This window comes from Cervus elaphus, chromosome 17 (assembly GCF_910594005.1).
Source record: "Cervus elaphus chromosome 17, mCerEla1.1, whole genome shotgun sequence".
Taxonomy (NCBI): domain Eukaryota; kingdom Metazoa; phylum Chordata; class Mammalia; order Artiodactyla; family Cervidae; genus Cervus; species Cervus elaphus.
In genome coordinates this window covers 6595497-6607579 of record NC_057831.1, presented here as the reverse complement: position 1 = coordinate 6607579, position 12083 = coordinate 6595497, and the positions used below count along the sequence as shown (strand labels likewise).

The following is a 12083-nucleotide window of genomic DNA, read 5'->3' as shown; positions in this document are numbered from 1 at the left end:
AATCCCCAGGCAGGTTGAGGCATGATGGCCTCCTGAGAATTGGGTCCCTGGGCAGGTCGAGGTATGACGACCTCCTGGGATCCCTGGACTGGCGGATCCCTGAGCAGGTTGAGGCGTGACAACCTTTCGAGGACCAGATCCCTAGGTAGGTCAAGGCAGGTTGACCTCCTAGGACCCCTGGGCTGGAGGTGGGCATCCCTAAGATCTCCAGCATGACCAGTGCTGGGTAGGATTGAGGGGTTGTAATCTTAACTCATTGATTGTTTGTCCACCATGGATGGGAATAGATATCATGATGTAAAGCACTCCAGTCCTGTACCCTGAGACTGAGGAACAGTGTAACAGTCATAAGCCTTATCCTCTTACTCTAAGGGATTGTAAGTCACTGATTTCTTCCTTAGTCCTCCATAAGAGCAGGTTAGGGTGTCTCCAGTGGTAAACATTTCCTTGTCATAGACCCACTTTAGGTAATAACAGAAGTACCGATGAAGGAGCGGGTTATCTGGCCCTATTAGGGACATTAAGGTATTTTAATAATAGGCTGGGTGGAGCAGTGTTGCCTACAAGAGGGCAGAGTCCTGGTTGTAGGGGTTAGTAAGTGGCTTAAGAACAAATTTGTTAAGAGGCAACAGACCAGATGTTCCATAAAAGTGGAGTGGAGATTTGATCCAGGGGTGCATTTGTAGCTTTAGGAGAAGGGTGGTAAGGGTTTGGACCCAAACGGCCTTCAGGGCTAACTCCCAAAGTGGCAAACATTATCCCTGGAAGCCAAATTGCCTTTGAAGGGATGCCACCAACAGAGGGACTTCTCGCAGGCATTGTGTGCCTGTCACCTGCCTTAGTGGGTCCCCTGAGGTATACTGCTGTTGCACGTGTTGTAGGGAATATGGAAGGTGAAGGCCTGAATATCTGGAGGGGTTGAATATTATACAGTATTTCCCTCCTAAGGGCCAGCTATTTTCTGGTTGTCTCTCTAGAAGATTGTAGAGGCGACACTGTGGGCCTGGATGTGGCTCAGGAAGAAGCATGAAACAGGAGGGAGAGGTCAGAGCACAACCTTTGAAAGAAAGGCGTAGCCCGAGGGCTTAGCGTGTACCAGTTAAAGTCAGCTGGGTCCAGATGACACGTCAGACTCAAGGAAACCTTACTCCCCAATCTGTGAGCCGGAAGACGCACCCAGAGGAGGCAGGACAGCTCTAGTTCAGTCGCTCAGTCGTGTCCGACTCTTCACGACCCCATGAATCGCAGCATGCCAGGCCTCCCTGTCCATCACCAACTCCCGGAGTTTACTCAAACTCATGTCCGTCGAATCGGTGATGCCATCCAGCCATTTCATCCTGTGTCGTCCCCTTCTCCTCCTTCCCCCAATCCCTCGCAGCATCAGGGTCTTTTCCAAAGAGTCAACTCTTCGCATGAGGTGGCCAAAGTATTGGAGTTTCAGCTTCAGCATCAGTCTTTCCAATGAACATCCAGGACTGATCTCTTTTAGGATGGACTGGTTGGATCTCCTTGCAGTCCAAGGGACTCTCAAGAGTCTTCTCCAACACCACAGTTCAAAAGCATCAATTCTTCAGCGCTCAGCTTTCTTCGCAGTCCAACTCTCACATCCATACATGACCACTGGAAAAACCATAGCCTTGACTAGACGGGCACTTGTTGGCAAACTAATCGCTCTGCTTTTTAATACGCTATCTACGTTGGTCATAACTTTCCTTCCGAAGAGTAAGCGTCTTTTAATTTCACGGCTACAATCACCATCTGCAGTGATTTTGGAGCCCAAAAAAATAAAGTCTGACAGTGTTTCCACTGTCTCCCCGTCTATTTGCTATGAAGTGATAGGACAAGATGCCATGATCTTAGTTTTCTGAATGTTGAGCTTTAAGCCAACTTTTCCACTCTCCTCTTTCACTTTCATCAAGAGGCTTTTTAGTTCCTCTTCACTTTCTGCCATAAGGATGGTGTCATCCGCATATCTGAGGTTATTAATATTTCTCCCAGCAATCTTGATTCCAGCTAGTGCTTCCTCCAGCCCAGCATTTCTCACGATGTACTCTGCATGTAAGTTAAATAACCAGGGTGACAATATATCAGCCTTGACATACTCCTTTTCCTATTTGGAACCAGTCTGTTGTTCCATGTCTAGTTCTAACTGTTGCTTCCTGACCTGCATATCGGTTTCTCAAGAGGCAGGTCAGGTGGTATGGTATTCCCATCTCTTTCAGAATTTTCCAGAGTGTCTTGTGATCCACACAGTCAAAGGCTTTGGCATAGTCAATAAAGCAGAAGCAGATGTTTTTCTGGAACTCTCTTGCTCTTTTGATGATCCAGCAGATGTTGGCAATTTGATCTCTGGTTCCTCTGCCTTTTCTAAAACCAGCTTGTGCATCTGGAAGTTCACAGTTCACGTATTGCTGAAGCCTGGCTTGGAGAATTTTGAGCATTACTTTACTAGCGTGTGAGATGAGTGCAGTTGTGCAGTAGTTTGAGCATTCTTTGGGATTGCCTTTCTTAGGTACTGGAATGACAACTGACCTTTTCCAGTCCTGTGGCCACTGCTGAGTTTTCCAAATTTGCTGGCATATTTAGTGCAGCGCTTTCACAGCATCATCTTTCAGGATTTGAAATAGCTCAACTGGAATTCCATCACCTTCACTAGCTTTGCTTGTAGTGATGCTTTCTAAGGCCCACTTGGCTTCACATTCCAGGATGTCTGGCTCTAGTTGAGTGATCACATCATCAGGATTATCTGGGTGATGAAGATCTTTTTAGTATAGCTCTTCTGTGCATTCCTTCCACCTCTTCGTAATATCTTTTTCTTCTGTTAGGTCCATACCGTTTCTGTCCTTTATTGAGCCCATCTTTGCATGAAATGTTTCTTTGGTACCTCTAATTTTCTTGAAGAGGTCTCTTGTTTCCCGTTGTATTGTTTTCCTCTATTTCTTTGCACTGATCTCTGAGGAAGGCTTTCTTATCTCTCCTTGCCATTCTTTGGAACTCTGTATTCACATGAGTCTATCTTTCCTTCCCTCCTTTGCCTTTCACTTCTCTTCTATTCACAGCTATTTGTTAGGCCTTCTCAGACAACCATTTTTCCTTTTTGCATTTCTTTTTCTTGGGGATGGTCTTGATCCCTGTCTCCTGTATAATGTCATGAGCCTCCATCCATAGTTCATCAGGGACTCTGTCTATCAGATCTAGTCCCTTAAATCTATTGCTCACTTCTACTGTATAGTCATAAGGGATATGATTTAGGTCATACCTGAATGGTCTAGTGGTTTTCTCTACTTTCTTCAATTTAAGTCTGAATTTGGCAATAATGAGTTCATGATCTGAGCCACAGTCAGCTCCTGGTCTTGTTTTTGCTGACTGTATAGAGCTTCTCCATCTCCGGCTGCAAAGAATATAATCAATCTGATTTCGGTGTTGCCCATCTGGTGATGTCCATGTGTAGAGTCTTCTCTTGTGTTGTTGGAAGAAGGTGTTTGCTATGACCAGTGAGTTCTCTTGGCAAAACTCTATTAGCCTTTGCCTGCTTCTTTCTGTACTCCAAGGCCAAATTTGCCTGTTACTCCAGGTGTTTCTTGACTTCCTACTTTTGCATTCCAGTCCCCTATAATGAAAAGGACATCTTTTTTGACTGTTAGTTCTAGAAGGTCTTGTAGGTCTTCATAGAACCATTCAACTTCAGCTTCTTCAGCCTTACTGATTGAGGCATAGGCTTGGATTACCGTGATATTGAATGGTTTGCCTTGGAAACGAACAGAAATCATTCTGTCGTTTTTGAGATTGCATCCAAGTACTGCATTTCAGACTCTTTTGTTGACCATGATGGCTACTCCATTTCTTCTAAGGTATTCCTGCCCACAGTAGTATATATAATGGTCATCTGAGTTAAATTCACCCATTCCAGTCCATTTTATTTCGCTGATTCCTAAAATGTTGACACTCACTCTTGCCATCTGCTGTTTGACCACTTCCAATTTGCCTTGATTCATGGACCTAACATTCCAGATTCCTATGCAATATTGCTCTTTACAGCATGGGACCTTGCTTCTATCACTAGTCACATCCACAACTGGGCATTGTTTTTGCTTTGGCTCCATCCCTTCATTCTTTCTGGAGTTATTTCTCCACTGATGTCAATGCACTGTCAAAAGACAGAGAAGTGGGTGGTTCCCCAGTGTCTGGGATGATCCTGCCACTCATCAGCATATGAATTCACCCTGCCAGCAAAACCTAGCCAGGCAGCATTCCATGGTCTGCACCCTTCAGAGTGTGCTTCTTTCTGAATCCTAACCAAGCTACCTCTTACCTGTAGCTTTGTCTTTCACTGAATTTTTGCAATGAGACATCAGATCCTGAGCTTCATTAGGTCCTGAAGCTGGGCATCCTGGGTTTTTGTGGGGCTTGAGTCCCGGTAGAGAGAGCTGAAGGACAGGAGGAAAAAGCAGTGGGACAAACGTGCCAAGGAATTGCCTTCATAGCCTCCTGGAAAATTTGCTAAATATCTCACTGGTGCTCACAGTTTTCATTGGCCTGATCCTTGGCACAGAGAAGAGTAAGGACAGAAGAACCCCCACCAGCTTGGGTAACAGCTACTGGAGCTCAGCAGATAGTGCCTTTGGGACATACCAAAGAGTAGCCTCTCCAGAGTCCCTCAGTTGCACCCACTGCTGCCCGCCTGTTTGCAGGGGATTCGAGGAAACAAGAAACAAGAGATTGTAAAGGAATTAAGATTTCGTTAGGCATATGTCCCTCCAGCCATAGGAGCGAGGACCCCTCCTACCTTAACAGGAGGTCTTCTGGAAGCTGAGACTGAGTCCCGTGAGCTTTCTGCTGAGTTTGTTTTTCGCTGTCCCAGTTTCCAGCACGACGGGCACTTCCCCTGTGCTGGGTTTTCTTCGAGTTCTGCTTCTGTCCGATGAGCTTTGCCGAGTTGGGCTCCTGCTGTGCTTGGCCTCTTCCTTGTGGGGGCCGCGCGGAGGTGGTTTCAGCCAGGTTAAATCCGAGTCACGGCACCATAGATGTCAGGGGAGTGTAATCTCCTCAGTTCTGTCTCGTCACAACAAAGATTTGGCATGACGGACGTTAAAGCTCTCGGCATGTCACAGCTCTCGGGTCTTGGACAGACTGTGTTATAGCTCTCGGGTCTTGAACAGACCATGTTATAGCTCTTAGACAAATCAGTGTTACAGCTCCGTGTTACAGTTCTATTTTATTTAGAAAATAGCAGGAAAATCCATCTTTGAGGCATGAGGGCATATTGACCCAAAGACGCGAAGAGAAGAGTGCCCCAGCACGCGGGGGGAGAGAGAGAGAGACCCAGCCCTTTGGCTCCTCTTTTTACATGTTTTTTCCTCCCCCTAGGCCTGCCCTATGTAAATTGGGCTAGTCAGGAGTGTTGCTTGTTCTACTTGAGGTCCTCACTCTGGTCCTCGAACCTTCTTTTGTTCTATTTTTGCAGGCTTTTTTCTTCCTTGTCTTTTAGCCACCACCATTCTGGACTCTTGTTTTCTATTCTAACTACCTAACATGAGCATCAGATAAGAATAAGCCAGTACATCTCTCCCTACTGTTTTTCATAGATTTGACAACAAATACATTGGACCCCTCGTATACTGTTAGGACAGTGAAGTATTAAGGTGATAGAATTGTCAGACTTGGAACATTTTATGGTGTAGAGATAAGTGAAAGTGAAAGTGTTAGTCACTCAGCTGTGTCTGACTCGTGACTCCATGGACTGTGTGGACTGTAGCCCTTCAGGCTTCTCTTTCTATGGAATTCTCCAGGCAAGAATACAGGACTGCATAGCCATTCCCTTCTCCAGGGGATTTCCTGACCCAGTGATCAAACTCAAGTCTCCTGAGGTGCAGGCAGATTCTTTACCTTCTGAGCCACCAGAGATAAGAAACAAGTAAGCAATAGTACAAGACTGGTGTAAGTGTTACAGAAGTAAGGGATACAGAAAATGTCTGTGGGTATTCAGAGGAAACAGAAATCGCCTCTGCTTGAGGGAGAAGACTTAATGGAGGAGGTAGTAGGTAAAATGGCTCAGTAGTAAAGAATCCTCTTGCCAATGCAGGAGATGCAAGTTTGATACCTGGGTTGGGAGAATCCCCTGGAGAAGGAGATAGCAACCTACTCCAGTATTCTTGCTTGGGAAGTCTCATGGAGAGAGGAGCCTGGCAGGCTACAGTTTATGGGGTCTCAAAAGAGTCAGACATGACTTTGTGGCTAAACACCACCAACAAAGTATGTAAAACAACCTTGAAGAAGTGTGACTGATAAAGTGATATTTTCGAATCTATTTAAAAATTCTTGCTTATCCCCACACATATGCTTAAATCCCCTGGCTGGCTTCCTGCTGGTAGAGACAAAGACTGAAATACCCAGCATGTCTGCTTATCCAGCTTTATCTTACCCTGCACTCTCTGCTCACCTGTACTCTGGCCTTCTCTGGGTTCCTGTGTGATCCTGGGCTCCCTCCAGGTCTAGCGGCTTTGGACATGCCACTCTCTCTGCCTGAAACCCACCCACACACCATCTCATCTGTATTTCCTAATTTGCACCTACAAAGTCTCTTGATTTCAGTTAAAAGTGAATCTCATCTAAGTCTGCTTGTTACAGTGTAAATGCCATCCGCTGGTTAAATGCTGTCATGTACTGCTTCACTTTTATTCCAGTACCTGCATTGTGCTGTTTCACAGATCTAATGACACATGTCCCTGTGTGATTATTTGATTTGTCTGAACCCAGATACTCCAGACTGTAAACTCAAAGAAAGATGAGACATTATCTGTTTTTTTCCCATTGGATGCTTACCACCCTGCATACACTCACCCACCACCTGACCCATGCATGGTTGCTGTACAATAAATATTTGTTGAATGAATGAGAAATGCAAAAATGGAGTAGTTGTTTTAGATTGTGGGCAAAATGCAAATCAAAATACAGAGGTGAAAACTGCCCAAGCTCAAGGACATAGGAAATTATGCTTTAATGGCAGAGATTTATTACTTAACTGCGGGATATGCAGAGATGAGTTAGTTAATGCCTCAGGAAAGGACTAACCCTCACTAAAAGCACTTCTTGCTACCAACCAGATTCTTGACAGAAAGAAAAAGTTGTTATTCATCAAGTGGTAGAAAAATGTGACAAAAGTCAAATAATTTAGGGAAACAATTAGTAATGTTTCAAAAACATTTGTTAATGGATTGTACAAAATATGGTTAAGGTCAGGTACCAGTGCAAAACCAAAGCCTTGAAAGAAATGAACAAAGCACCTTGTCTGAGCCTGCAGTGACACTGTTAGTTTTTCAGAAAGAACTGGTCTTAGAGCAAATCAAGCATAGACAAAATTTCCTTTTTTAAAATTATATTAATGCAAAATTTACACACAGTGAAATGCAAAAAAATCTTAAGGGTATAATTTGAAGATTTTGAAAAATTCACATGAATCTAATCTACAACATTTTCCAGATGATAGAATTTTCCCTTCCTCCCAAACAGTTCCTTCTTGTCCATCCCCAGTTGGCTCCCTCTCCCACAGGAAGCTACTGCTGTGAAATCTAAATCCATAAAGTAGTTTTGCCTGTTTTGGATCTTCATAGAAATTAAATTATACAGTAAGCATAATTTGGTGTCTGGTTTCTGTTGCTCAGCATATTTTGGGGATTCATCCATGTTGTTGCATATTGCAGTGGTTCACGCCTTCATGTCACTTCAGAGTAGTCTGTTGTCCAAATATACCATAATTTATTTACTCATTTTCATTTTGACATGCATTTGGATTGTTTCCATTTAAGACTTATTAATACTATAAATAAATAATACAAATTATTAACTTCATATCAACTTATGAATAAATTTACTATGAACTTTCTTGTACAAATATTTGTGGATATACATTTATTTTTTATATAATTTTATTTATCTATTTGTTTTTGGCTGTGCTTGGTCTTCGTTGCTGCGAGGGCTTTTCTCTAGTTGCAGCGAGTGGGGGCTACTCTTTGTTGGCAGTACATGGTCTTCTCATTGTGGTGACTTCTGTCGTTGTGGAGCATGGGTTTGAGTAATTGTGGCACATGGGCTTGTAGGATCTTCCTGGATCAGGGATTGAACCCGTGTCTCTTGCATTGGCAGGCAGGTGGACTCTTTACCACTGAGCCACTAGGGAAGCCTGGACATATGTTTACTTTAATCTCAGGTATATACCTAGGTGGTGCAGTGGTAAAGAATCCACTTGCCAAAGCAGCATGCAAGAGCCATGGGTTTGATTGGGAAAATCCCCTGGGGTAGGAAATGGCAACCTGCTCCAATATTCCTACCTGGAGAATTCCGTGGACAGTGGAGCCTGGCAGGCTACAGTCTATGGGGTTGCAAAGAATAGGACACAACTGAGTGCACGTGCACGCGTGTGCGCGCCCACACACACACATACACGCTCCCCCCGCCCTCCCACCAGGAAATTGATGGGGCATCGGTTCAGTTCAGTTTAGTCCCTGAGTCATGTCTGACTCTTTGCGACCCCATGGACTGCAGCACGCCAGGCTGCCCTGTCCATCACCAGCTCCCAGAGCTTACTCAAATTCATGTCCACTGAGTCGGTGATGCCATCCAACCGTCTCATCCTTTGTTGTCCCCTTCTCCTCCTGCCTTCAGTCTTTCACAGCATCAGGGTCTTTTCCAGTGAAGCAGTTCTTCACATCTGGTGCCCAAAGTATTGGAGTTTCATCTTCAGCATTAGTCCTTCCAGTGAAATCTAAGTTGTCATTTTTTTTTATATAGCTAGTGATTTCTGTTTCCTAAGAAGTGTTTGCCTAACTCAAGTTGGCAAAGAAATTATCCTCAAATTTCCCTAGATGTATTAACATTTTAGCCTTCGCTTTTAGGTTTATGATCTTAAGTCAGTGTGGGTTTATTTCTGAAATTTCTGTGCTTTTTGGTTGATCAGCTTATCTGTCCTTTTGCCAGTACTACCCTAGCTTGATTACTATAAAGTTATGCTATTTCTTGAAATCAAGTAGTGTAAACTCTCCAATCTATTTCTCCTTTTTCAAGATTAGTTTTCTAGGTATTTTGTATTTTCATATACATTTTGGAATCAACTTACCAGTTTCTAAAAGCAGAACAAACTTTAAAAATCCTGCTGAGATCGTGATTGGGGTTGCATTCAATTTACAGATCAATTTGGGAAAACATAACATTTTAACAATATTAAGTTTTCCAATTTATTGATGTATATTTCTCTTAGTTCAGGTGTTCTTTTATTTTTTCTCAGCTATGATTAATAGTTTAGTGAAGAGCTCTTACACTTATGCTATTGCTATTCTCTGAGTACCATACTTTTCATATTATTATTTAGGATGGTTTTATGTTTCATTTTCTAAGTACTCATTGCTAAAATCTGGAAAAAAACAATTGATTTTTGTATTTGACTTGTGTTGGTATCCTGTAAATCTTTCTAAAAGTACTTAATAATTCTAGGAGTTGTTTTGTAGATTTTTTGGTATTTTCAGTGTAAATAATTTATTATATTTAAATATGGAAGAGTTTTAGTTTTTTTCCAGTACTTACATATTTTTGTTTTGCATTGTCTCATTGACTAGAATCTCAAGAAAAATGTTGACTAGAAGTGGTGAGTGAACATCCTTGCTTGTTCCCAATATTAAGAAAGCATTCAGTTTTTTACCAGCAAACATAATTTTAACTGTAGGTTTTCTACAAATGTCTCTTATTAGAGTCTGTTCCTAATGTACTAGTTTTTAAAAGTCACTTCTTTAATTCTGGGCTCTTCTGGGTCACTGTTGCTGTGTAAGCTTTTCCTTGGCTGGGGCAAGCAGGGGCTGCTCAATAGCGGTGGCCCGGGCCTCTAGTTTGGCGGCTTCTCTCTCGCTGCAGAGCGCAGGTGCGTGGGCTCCGGTGGCCGTGACCCGTGGGCTCAGGACTTGTGGCTCCCGGGCCGAGAGCACAGGCTCAGTAGTTGTGGCACACAGACTCAGTTGCCCCACAGCATGTGACATCTTTGCCCATCATCCAACCCGTGTCTCCTGCATTGGCTCTTTACCTCTGACTCTTTACCACTGAGCCATCAGGGAAACCCTGTTAATTTTTTTTTTTTTTTTAAATCATGAAGACGTGTTGATTTTTTTTTTTAAGTGATTTTATTGAAGTGATCATATAATTTTCTCTTTTCATGCTTATGTGGTTAACTGTATCCATTGATTTTTAAATGTTGAACTAACTGTGCCTTCCTGTGAAAAATTTCACTTGGCTGTATTTCTTTTTTATACATTATTAGATTTAAATTACTAATAGTTTGTTAGGGAATTTTATGTCTATATTCATGAGAGATATTGGTTTGTAAATTTATTTTTGTAATGTCCTTATCTGGTTTTGGGATCAAGATTGTCGTAACCTTATAAAATGTATTGCAAAGTGTTTTTCTCCTATTTTCTGAAAAAAATTGTGCAGAATTAGTATTATTTCTTCTTTATTTGCTAGGAGCATTCATTAGACACTCCAGATTAGCCTGGAATTTCCCTTGAGGGAAAGCTTCTGATTACAAATTGAAAGAAATATTGTAATAGTCAGATTTTCTAACTTCTTATATCTGTTTTGGCAGTTTGTGTCTCCTTCCCCCAATTATTTTCTTGCATTTTCCCCGAGTTGTCCAGTTTTTGCTTGTCTTTTAGTATTATTTATTTATTGTTGGACGTATTGGATCTTGGTTGTGACACACGGGATCTTCCATGCATCATGTGGAATCTTTTGTCGTGGCAAGTGGGCTCAGCAGTTCAGGCATGCTGGCTTGGTCACCCCATAGCATGTAGGATTTTATTTCCCCAAGCAGGGAAACCTGTGTCCCCTGCATTGGAAGGTGGATTCTTAACCACTGGACTACTAGGGAAGTCCCTGTCCAGTTTAAAAAAATAACATAAAAATTTTAATGATACTATCTTTTTGAAATTTAATGTCTGCAGTTTCCCTAGTGATACCCTCTTTCATTCTTTATACTAATATTTTCCCCTCTTTTATTGTTGATCAGTCTAGTTACAGGTTTATCAATTTTATTAATCCTTTCAAGGAATCCACTTTTGACTTTGACTTTAATGTTTATATTCCATTTTACTTTTTGTTTATATTCTGATTGCTGCTTTTATATTTATTATTTTATTCCTTTTATTTATTTGAATTTAATTTAATCTTTTTATAGCTTTAGTTGAAACTTAGTTTAGTTCTTCTTTTCCAATATAGAGCTGCAAAGCTCCCTTTAAACACCACTTTTACAGTATCACACAAACTTATATCTGTTGTGATTTCATTATTATTTAGTTAAAAGTGTTTCCTAATTAGTCTATGTTTTCTTTTTGGACCTATCAATTATTTATAAATGTATTGCTTTACTTTCAAACATTTCGATATTTTCAAATATTTGATATTTTTTGTTCATTGACTTTTACTTTAATTTTTATTATGATCAAAAAACATAATTCACATGATTTTAATCCTGTTACATTTTGAGACTCCTTTTTTGTTGTTGTTCAGTACATGATTTATCTTGGTGACTATTACATGTGCATTTTAAAAGAGTAAGTATTCTCTAGGTGCTGGGTGTAGTATCCATAAAAACAAGCAGTTAGATTAAATTGCTTGGCAGTGTTAAGTCTTACATTCTTCCGGATTTCTCAGTTTGTTTATTCTAACAGTGACTGAGAAAGGAGTGTTAAAATATCCAACTATAATTGTGGCTTTGTCAGTTCTTCTCTTTAATTTTTTCAGGTTTTTCTTTATGTAGTTTGAAACCCTGTTATTAGGTACATTGGAAGAGGATTATGACTTCTTAATAACTGACTCTTTAGCATCTTGGAATATACATTTTTAACCTTTTGTATGTTTACAATGGCTACTTTAAAGACTTTATTTCCCAGTGCCAGCATGTGTCATCTTTGAGATTATTTCTTTTGTCTATTTTTCTTCATGGTTACATGTTATATGTTCTTGTATCTTCACACATTTAGTCATTTTTGATAGTCTGCAGAGTATTGTAGATGCTTTGTTTTTGAAAATTTAGGTTTTCTTTG

General features: G+C 41.2%; 1 protein-coding gene across 1 annotated transcript in view; it reads right to left on the bottom strand.

Moving 5' to 3' along the window:
* LOC122673217 overlaps nucleotides 1-12083 on the bottom strand; it is a 499807-nt gene that overhangs the window by 407468 nt on the left and 80256 nt on the right. The window lies entirely within an intron of this gene.